This window comes from Canis lupus, chromosome 27, assembly GCF_048164855.1.
Source record: "Canis lupus baileyi chromosome 27, mCanLup2.hap1, whole genome shotgun sequence".
In the NCBI taxonomy this organism is placed as follows: Eukaryota; Metazoa; Chordata; class Mammalia; order Carnivora; family Canidae; genus Canis; species Canis lupus.
Genome location: NC_132864.1, coordinates 13975843 through 13985128, shown reverse-complemented (window position 1 = coordinate 13985128; position 9286 = coordinate 13975843). Strand labels below are relative to the sequence as shown.

The following is a 9286-nucleotide window of genomic DNA, read 5'->3' as shown; positions in this document are numbered from 1 at the left end:
CTCCCCTACCCCCCACCTCCCCGAGAGCACAAGGTGGACGTCTGGCGCCCCCTGGCGGGCAACCGCCCTGGGGCGGGCGGCTTGGAAAACAGGTGAACGACTCCAGACAACACCCTTTGGGGGTTGGCCCCAAACCTCGCGGGCGGAAGCCTCTTTCTAGCACAGGCCAGAGGCGTGAACCGAGGAAGACACCGTCGAGGAAGGGTTGGGGAAAGACAGGGCAGATCTCGTGAAGATAAACTGGGACCCCTGATAATCCCCCATCCCACCCTGAAATGTAATAAAGCGCTCGCCAGCCAGCAGCCACGTATCTTCATCTCAAGAATTCTCATCACTCCTCCCACTTCCCCGACCAAAACTGCTATTTATTGAGCACAATGTGCAGGTACTATCGGGCGGCTGGCTGAGGTCGCCCCTGCCCCCCATTCCTTCCCTCCCCGCGACTCTGGGCCAACCAACGGTCCTTTGCGTAAGCCAGGCCAGTTGTCAGGAGTGGCAGGGGACGCCCGGAGCCGGGGTGCAGCAAGCCGGCATTGAGGCATGGCCAAGTGAGACGGGTCCTACCGGCAGGAGTAGTCTCCTCAGAGAGGGTTGGAGGGATTCTCGATCTCCTGGCCCCCAGGGAAGATTTTCAATCTTCCAAGTTCTCAGCAAAGACCAGGTAAACTACTTCACGGAGGTAACCGCCAACCTGGCAATTCCATGAACACGGGGTAGGTTTTCAGCAGATGCAAGATAAGGTCTGACCACCAGAGGGCAGCAGCGACTGCCCGTCGAAGCTCACAAATAAAGAGCCCAGAGTTGGGAAAAGGAGGTTTAAGTCCCAGCTGCAGGTTAAGAGAGTCTCCTATGCTGTCATGGGCCAGAGGGCCACCTGCTGGGTCAAGCACCCCCCCACACAAATTTACAGCAACTCATTCCTTTTTTCCAACACAAATTTATTGAGAGGCAACCATGTTCCTTCCTGCAAAGCAGCTAAGTCTTGGGGAACAGTCTAAAGGAGTCTGGGAGATGTGAACAATTTAGAGATGAGGGCTTAGGGAAGGTCGAACCTAATACAGGCAATGTTGAGAGGGAAGACCAATGGAAACAGGATGGGCACCCTGGGCAAACGCATGGTGGCTGGAAAACCCCATTAGGTTCCACGGTGCCTGAGAGTGAGCAGGGAGGCCAGACAGGGTTGTCAAGGTAACTGGAGTCAGATCAGGGAGGGCCTTTCTGCCAGGCTCAAGAGAGGAAAGCTCCTGAAAAGAAGTGCCCAGCCAAAGCCAGGTACTCAAGCTGTCTCTGGTGACTTAAGAGGAGCTGTGACTGGCTGGTGAGGCAGGGCTGGGGGTGTGTCTGTAATGGCAGCCTGAGGCCAGCAGGAGATGAAGGATGAAGGAGGCCTCCGAATGAGGGGAGAACCACTTACCTTTCCAGCCAGCCCTGGATCTGACCCTGAGGCTCAGGGAGGGCCTGGAGGGCAAGAGAATGAGGGGCCGGGGAGATTCAGTTAGGAGGGTCAACCCACTCTGAGCAAACTGCCACCTGGGGGTTAACCACACCGCCTGACATTCCTCAAAATCTGGGACCTCAGTTTCCATTTTCTCTCCTGAAAAATGGGGCTCCGATCTCAAGACAGAACACATGGCTTCCACCAAACTAGGGGGGGGGCGCTCGGGGCGGAAGAAAAAGGAGGCTTCCGGGCCCTGCCTGCATGCAGGCAGAACAGCTGACACTGGCCCCGGCACACCCACCCACCCCTGCATCACCAGGAGGCTGGCAGAACCCCAGCCCCACCCGGCCTGGAGTGTTTGAATTGGACTCCGCTCCAGTGGTGCAGGGGCTGGATCTGTACCTAAAAATACCCAGGAGCCAGGCCAGCTGCTGAGAGCTTCCTCAGAGGCAGCTGGGCCAGGGCAGGCCCGCTGAGCAGGGCCAGCTCGCAAGCTCTGGGAGCCCTGCTCCCTTACCTGAGATGTTCTGAGGCCCCAAGTCATTCACCTTCTATTCACAAGGAATTCCTGGGGAGGTTTAGGAAAGCAAGCAAGAGTCCTTAAATTGGTTCTTGCCATAGAGCTGTTGGACACCGAAGCCTAGGGGAGCACGCCAGGTAGCATGAGTGGCGTGGACTCGTTTGGCCTGTGCCTCCCGCCATAAGGCCAGCTGAGCCCAGAAGAGAAATAAGGGCCAGATCCACTTCCGTCTTGTCGGGGCAAAGTCTGACCAAGCATAGGTTAGGATGTGGAAGTTAAGGACAATTCTTCCAGCTTCTCTTGCCCTGGTACTTGAGAACATCCTAGGAGGTCACCTCACTCCTGAGGGGTCATCCAACCCAGCGGCCGCAGAAGAAATTGAGCTAATTCTTTGTGGTACCAGAGATGGGAGGTGGCCAGGGGCTGACTGTGAGTCAAGGACTCTCTCCAGGGCTCAGTACCTGGCGGTGCTGGTGGGGAGGTCGTGCTGGAACACAGAAAGCTCCCCCTCACAAAGCCAGACTCAGAAACAGCTCAAAAGGTCATCGTCCACATTCCTCCTGCTTCACAGGGGGAGACCTTAGCTTCCGGAGGGGCGGGACTTGCTGCGGTCACTGGCCAGTTGGAGACAGCGCTGGACCCAGGCGGCCTCCAAGATGGCGGGGCGCCTCTCGCCACAGTCCGGGCAGAGGCAGTCTCCACCCGGAGGGTCTGAAAGGTCGTATTCCAGGCTGGGGCTCACGCTGGATGGGCCGGAAGAGGCGGGACCCTGGTGTCCAGTAGCAAGGCAGGTCCAGCCACCTCCCAGCCTTGGGCCGCCCTTCCGCTGGCGTGGCCCTCTCCAGGCTGGCCCCACCGGATTGGCGCCAGGAGCGCCCCGCCCGGAGCTCGCTCGGGGACCAGGGGGCGGGGCCAGCCCGAGCGGGGAGGAACTACACGGCCGAGGACAGACAGGCTGCTCCGCCTCTCCCTGCCCCATCTCCCTGCCCCAGGTGATGGGTGTGGGGTGGGGGTACAAAAAAAAAAAAAAAAAAAGTGAAAGAGGTAAAGAGGAAATGGAAGTGGAGGGAGTATGACCCTTACAGGTCGTTAAGGACACCTCTCCTTCCCCAGAATCATACCCAGACCACAGTTTAGCACCTAATTGCTCCCTAATAGTTCCGAAGCCGGCTATGGCTCTCCAGCCTGGGGCTGGGAGAGGCGAAGTTTAAATCAATTATTTAACCACGGACGCCCATGAGACGCCCCGTCTCTGGGAACCTTAAGGACTCTATCTAAAGGGTCAGAGGACACCCTCAGGCAACACGCCAGTCACCTGAGGATCAAGGGGGTTGAATAATCAACTCAATAGCAGAACCAAATTTAAACCTCAAATTTTAGGCCAGTGTGAAAGGAAGAGGCCCATGAGATATTAAGAACGTGAGCCTCATCAACTTTTGGAAGTGCCCCCCCGCCCCCCCAGCCCCGTGCGCATAGGGGCAAAGAAGTGTGGTGCCAGGTGCACGGGAGGGAGCCTCCTTCCTCCCCGCCCAAGCAAAGGACAAGATGGACCAACCCCAGCTTATCTGGGACTGGAGACCCTCACAGAGCCAAGGGAAGGGGGCCAGAAGGAGTGAAGAGCACCACACTGGCTACTTTCAACCAGACTGCTTTCCCAGCTTCCTGGCAGTGATGCCAGCAGACAGCTGGCACGAGAGGAAGCCCAAAATAACCCAGACAGCTGGGGTGGGAGGGGGTGCCACGGACACGGGTGATGGGCTAGAAGTCAAGACACCTGGAACTCCACCCTGGCTGCCACTGGTGGCCTCGTGACCTTGGGTGAGTCACTTTTATTCTCTGGGTTTTTGGGGGAGTGACCCCAAATCATGACCCCATTAGGGACAGTCGGTGAAGCTGAGGGGAGGCCACCATTCCGACTCAAACCACACAGGAGGAAAAACGGTGCTGGCTCCCTGCCTACGGAGAGTCAGTCTTCCCCTTTGCCCCAGGCTTTGCCACGTGCCTCGGGGGTGGGTTGGTGGGGGAGGAGCTCGCAGACAGCCCAGCCCCCACTCCCTGCAGCCACATGGGAAAGGAGACCAACTAATGTGCAGCCAGAACGTGAGGCCAAGCCCCCTAATCACACTTACGCCTACCACTCCCGTTTCCAGACTGCATCTTTATTATCGTTTCACACTGGAGACTCGCCCAAGGTCACCAGAACAGAGATGGGATTTAGAGCCTCCCTAGATTAACCACCAGGATGGCTCTCAAGAAAATCTCCAGGTCAAGCTCCGCCCCTCCCCCAAGCTTTGGTTTAGTCTTCACATTGAGGGGTGGGGCAAAAGTAGGCAGGGCTCATCCCACAAGGAAGCCAAACCTCAGCCCAAATGGGGGAGTGGTGGGGATCAGTGGCACCTGGACCCAAATGGTTCATCAAAGTAATCCCTAACTGGAGATCACATGGGGAAGGGATCAGAGATCAAGGGCCACGCCACCTCCAGCTGTGGAGTTTCCTGGAGACAGTAGTTAACTATGTATGAGCAGCCAGCTTGTATCAGGAGGATGGGGAGAGAGTTGCCATTATTGGCAAGCTAACGCCTCTGTCAAGCACTGAGCATGGGGTTTCAAGTGCACTAACGCCATCCTCGCCATACCTCCGGGTGTTACCCAGCCCAGACGTTCTCAAAAGGTGTCCTCAGACTGCAGCCATCAGGATTACCTGGGAGCTTGTTACAAAGGCAAGTTCTCAGGTCTCACCTACTGAATCAAAAGCTGTTGGACTGGGCCTTGGGAGACGTTTGTAACGAGCAGGCTCAGGGCTGGGAATCACTGACCTAGCCCCATTTGAGCAATATAGGGAAACGGGCTCAGAGACCAAGCAGCTCATGCAAAGTCACAGCACGTAAATGGCCAGCCAGGTTTCAAATCCCGGGTCTGATTTTACAAACAGTATTCTTTTTGAGGGTGGTGGTGGTGCAGAGAATCCGTGGGAATTCCAAGGAATGGGGAGAAGAGTCAAGAAAGCTCTTTCTCAGAGGAAGCTGGCCCAAAACTCAGGTACTTGTGTTCTCCACCTCCCTAGCAGCTAGACATCAGAGGGGAAGAGGCCAGCTCACACAGTCACCCCACACGCCCCCACTCTGGGCAGGAAGGGAGGGCCAGAGCAGGGCCGGGTTTCCTGGCAGCAGACACTACCTTTCAGAAGAGGCACCCAGGGCCCTCTCCCACCACAAAACACACAACTGGTAAATACTTGCAAGTGCAGCCTCCTATGCGCTCAAGACTGCAGAGAATTGCACCCCCCAAACTCTTGACAACAGAAGCTGACAGGCGGGGATGGATGGACCTAGCAGGGAGCCGATTTCACACACACAGTCCCACACATCTGCGTGGGGGAGAGGCTGCAGAACCAGCCCAGCGGGTTTGGGGTGCTCACCCTCACCCTCCCTGAGCTCCCAAGCCCCCCGAATCTCCCTGGCAGGCTGGGAAAGGACTCACACCTACCTTCTTGTCAGAGTGACATTAGGCCTGCTGGTGCTGTCCAAAGGAGGATAGTTCACTCTGGGGGTGCCAGGCAGCTGCCTTTTCTCCAGCCAAGAGCCTGACAGGGGAAAAAGTCGGAGGGTTTGTTAGGGAGTGGGCAGGCGCAAACCGGGCAGGGTCTCCTGGAGGGAAAAGTCGCCTCACAAAAGCCCCCCCCTTATTTCATCTGCCCCGGTGGCCCTCACCCTGGAAAGGATGGGGGTGGGGTGGCTGAGTCACGAAGTTCAGCCCCGGCGACCAGCAGCAGGAGGCGGCTCATCTGCATTCCCAAAGACCCGCCCGGTCCGCATCCCCTCCCCGGAGAAGGGCCGGAGGCCTGAGGGCTTAACCCGAGCCATCCGCCCGGGGGGGTCCCGGGGAGGGCCCGCTCCGCTTTCCCAGGCCCACTCCTCCCCCGCCCCCTCCCGGCCTCCGGGGCACAGGGTCGGAGGGTGTGCCCGGAGCCGCCAAGTCGGGACGTCGGTGGCCTCCGCGGCGGCCTCGAGCCCAAAGTGGGGACAAGGGGGCCCCCGCCCCTCGGGCTCGGCCATCGCGGGCGCCGAGGCCGGGCAGGCGGCGAGGCGGCGGGGATCCGCCTGGGGTCAGGGCCGGGCCCCGAGGGAGGCTTCACCCGCCGCGGGCGGCGCCGTTCGGGGGGGGGGGGGCTCGAGGCCCCGACCGGCCGCGCCTCGCAGGGAGGCCTCCTCGTGCCCGCGCGGGCCCCGGGTCCGGCGCGGGGTCCGGACGGCGGCGGAGCCCGCGCTCGTCGTCGAGGCCTTCCCCAGCCAGGGGCGTCCATGCGGGCGGCGGCCTGGAACGCGGGCGGCGGCGCGCCGGCCTCCCCTCCCCCCGGCCCCGCCGCCTCCTTCCCTCCTCCCGTCTGGCGCGCAGCAGCCGCCACCGCCCGAGCCGCGGGCGGCGCGCGAAATGGCGCCCGTCTGGCCGCCTCGCCCGGCGGAGGCGAGCGCGGGAGCCGCGGCCGCACGACGCCCCGGGGCTCGCGGCCCCAGCCACAGCCTCCGCGACCACCCTCCGGCCTGGGGCGCTACGCCCTGCGGGCTCTCGGGCCCGGCCCGGCGAGGGGCCGCCGTCCGCCCGGACCCCCCAACGACAACTGGGAAGGGGGAGGACGGAGGAGGGCGGCCGCCATTAGCACTTGCAGCCCGGCCCGCCCGGCCCCGGCCCCGGCCCCGGCCCCGGCCGGCGGCTCAGCTCTGAACCTGAAAATAAAACTCGTGCTTGGGAGGGAGGAGCGAGCGCGGCCGGGAGAACAGGCACGGCTCGGTGGCAGGCGGGAGAGATGCTGCGTCATGGTGCCAACATGGACGCCGGCCTTTTGTCCTTTTCTGCTTGGGAAGCGCAGGCACGCCCCGGAGCCCCGAAAAGCCGGCTTCGGAGGGCGAGCCCCGCCGTCACGAGAGACAGAGGTCCTAGGCCGGGCGGGGAGGCTTCCTCGTCTTGAGCCCCCCACCTCCAAAAACACTTCAATTTCCTCCTCCCCATCAAGGCTCAGACCTAGAAAAGCTAGAGGGACGACCGCAGGCGGCTCCCTGGATGCCCGAGCTCGCCGGGGAGACCCTCCCCTCGCCTCCTGGGCAGAAGGGGCAGAGGGTCTGCGGAGCCCTCGTCCCCCCACCCCTCCCCACCCGCTGCCAAACACAAAGCTCCAGAAACCTCCTTCTCCCCTCAGCTCCCAAACATCTGCAGCCCTTGGCCTGCTCGAAAAAAGATTTCCTCGAAGGGGCAAAAGGCACTTTTTTTTTTTTTTTTTTTTTTTGAACTTACCCGCTCAGCCCGGTGCCATGGAGTCTGGAAGATCAAGCTGGGCGTAGGTTTTGGACGTGTTATGTAAAAAATATCTTGGGGGGGGGTTGTTTAGTTAGGATTATTGGAGGGGAATGGTGGTGTCTTTCTTGTTACCTTTTTGTAAGTTATACTCTCATGGCATTTTCTGCTCCTTCCACTTCTGCAAACTTTCCAGGGTTGGGTTGGCAAAAGGCGGCTTCGCTGAGGACTGTTTACTGCTCTGGATATAGCAATGGTGTGATCGTCATTAAGAGACAAAAGGCGAAAATACACAGTCAAATCAAACAAAAGGCAAAAGAAGCACGGCCATCCCAACCACCATAGAAAATACCCGCGAGTTAACGTTGGTGTTTGGCTCGAACCAGCTAGGACTTGTTTTCCAGTTTTAATCTAGTTTCCTGTGACGGCTTTAGTCTCTGTACACAAAGAGAAGGTCTTCCTTTCCCTCACCCACCCCCCTACCAAGACGAGAAAAACAGAGCTGTTTTTCTTCAAATAGATCGATTTTCAAAGAAAGTGTACATGTTACTGGGAAGAAAACTGACTAGCATTTATTGCTGTAAACATTTTCAAAAGCTTAAAGCTAAAACCTTAGCTTTATAGAAAGCAAAATCGTCTAGAAGCATTTTTAACTGGCTTATATTAGACAAGAGCGACAAAGACATACATGCAGATGAAGGTTCAGAAAATTAAGGACATCTCAGCAACATTAACATAGAAACTGCACTGCATAAGGACAGAATGGATTGGGTACTTACAACGTAAAAGGTTTTTAAAAACTTAAAAGAATAACAACTGCTTACAATTTTTTGTTGCTGCCATTTCGCTAATCCTACAGCTATACATTTAAAACATTACCTTGTTAAAAAGAGAGCAGAAGGAGTTAATAAGATGGCCAGGTTTAAGTGTTTAATAGAGGAAACTACATATATTTAAAAATTTATTGTTCAGTCAAGAGAATACAGATTAAGACAGCTCCAAGCTCCCACCCACCCACCCAAGAAAAAAAGAGGAAAAAAAATTAAATATGTCGTTTACTTAGGTTTTTTGGAATTCAAAATTGTTAACTGCTGACATTAATGGTGTGCTATGACCTAGTTATACAAGACAAAGATGGATTCCAAGTCATAAGGAAAAATCCAGATCTTTTTAAAAAGTCTTCTTCATTCTTCCAATTGTGAGTCCTTTAGCCTGTTGACAAATGTTAAACACAACACTGAGGCGTCCTGAACTGGATGGTGGAGTCAAAGGAAAAACATTCCCCATTTGCAACAAAGGAAAAACCCACTTGGCCATTTAATTCCATTGCAGAAAAATGGCTCCCCTCATCTGTTGGCCTCTCCTTGGTGTCTGATGAACGATGTTTTGAGATCAGCGTCTAATAACTCAAGCCCTATAGAAGCCGCGCGCTGATTGGCTGCCGCGCCCTGCCGCCCTGCTCCAGCCAATTACCTACCCACGGCCAAATTACAAACCCCGAAAAGAGCCCCAATATAAAATACACCACCACGGAGCCCCAGCAAGGCGGCTCCTCCGTCTCGGCCGCCCGAGAGGAGAGGTAGAGGGGGCTGCAAATGCGTCCTCGCGAAGCCCGGGAGCCTCGGAGTTGAACTCACAAAATGGAAGCCGCGCGCTGATTGGCCGCCGCCACTCCCGGACCTTTAATAAAGAAAGGGGAAGGAAAAGATAAATGCAAAAAAGGGGGACTCTCTCTCCTCTGCTGGTGGCTGGAGGAAGAAGGGGGGGGAAGCATGTGTATAGGACAATTACAGGGCGCTCCTCTCCAAAAATAAAAACGGAGCAAAAAGCCTCTATCACCCAGGTCCAGGCGAGGGCTACATCCTCCCAGGAATGTGAATGCTAATTTGGTTAAAAATCCTGGTTTCCCCTCCCTAGCTCAGCTCCAAAGGGGAGGGGGTCTCGGGGCAGAAGAGGAAGCCGGAGAGAGATACCTCGATTGCAACTCGTCTTGAGTCCTCTTGCCTACCCCCACGGTTCCCAGCGTCTAAACACACAAT

At 57.1% G+C, this 9286-nt stretch overlaps 1 long non-coding RNA gene across 3 annotated transcripts; it reads right to left on the bottom strand.

Annotated features, from left to right (window-relative positions):
• Positions 1–727: 727 nt before the first annotated feature.
• LOC140619263 (uncharacterized) lies at positions 728–8878 on the bottom strand. 3 transcript variants are annotated; one of them, XR_012019175.1, is made up of 4 exons: positions 8557–8878; positions 7383–7488; positions 5445–5541; positions 728–2941 (listed from the first exon to the last, which is right to left on the bottom strand). It is a non-coding gene; the product is annotated as an uncharacterized lncRNA (long non-coding RNA). The 3 variants fall into 3 exon arrangements; XR_012019174.1 differs by lacking the exon at positions 8557–8878 and adding an exon at positions 7248–7284 and having other exon boundaries at positions 729–2941; positions 7383–8249; XR_012019173.1 differs by lacking the exon at positions 8557–8878 and having other exon boundaries at positions 729–2941; positions 7383–8249.
• Positions 8879–9286: the final 408 nt, after the last annotated feature.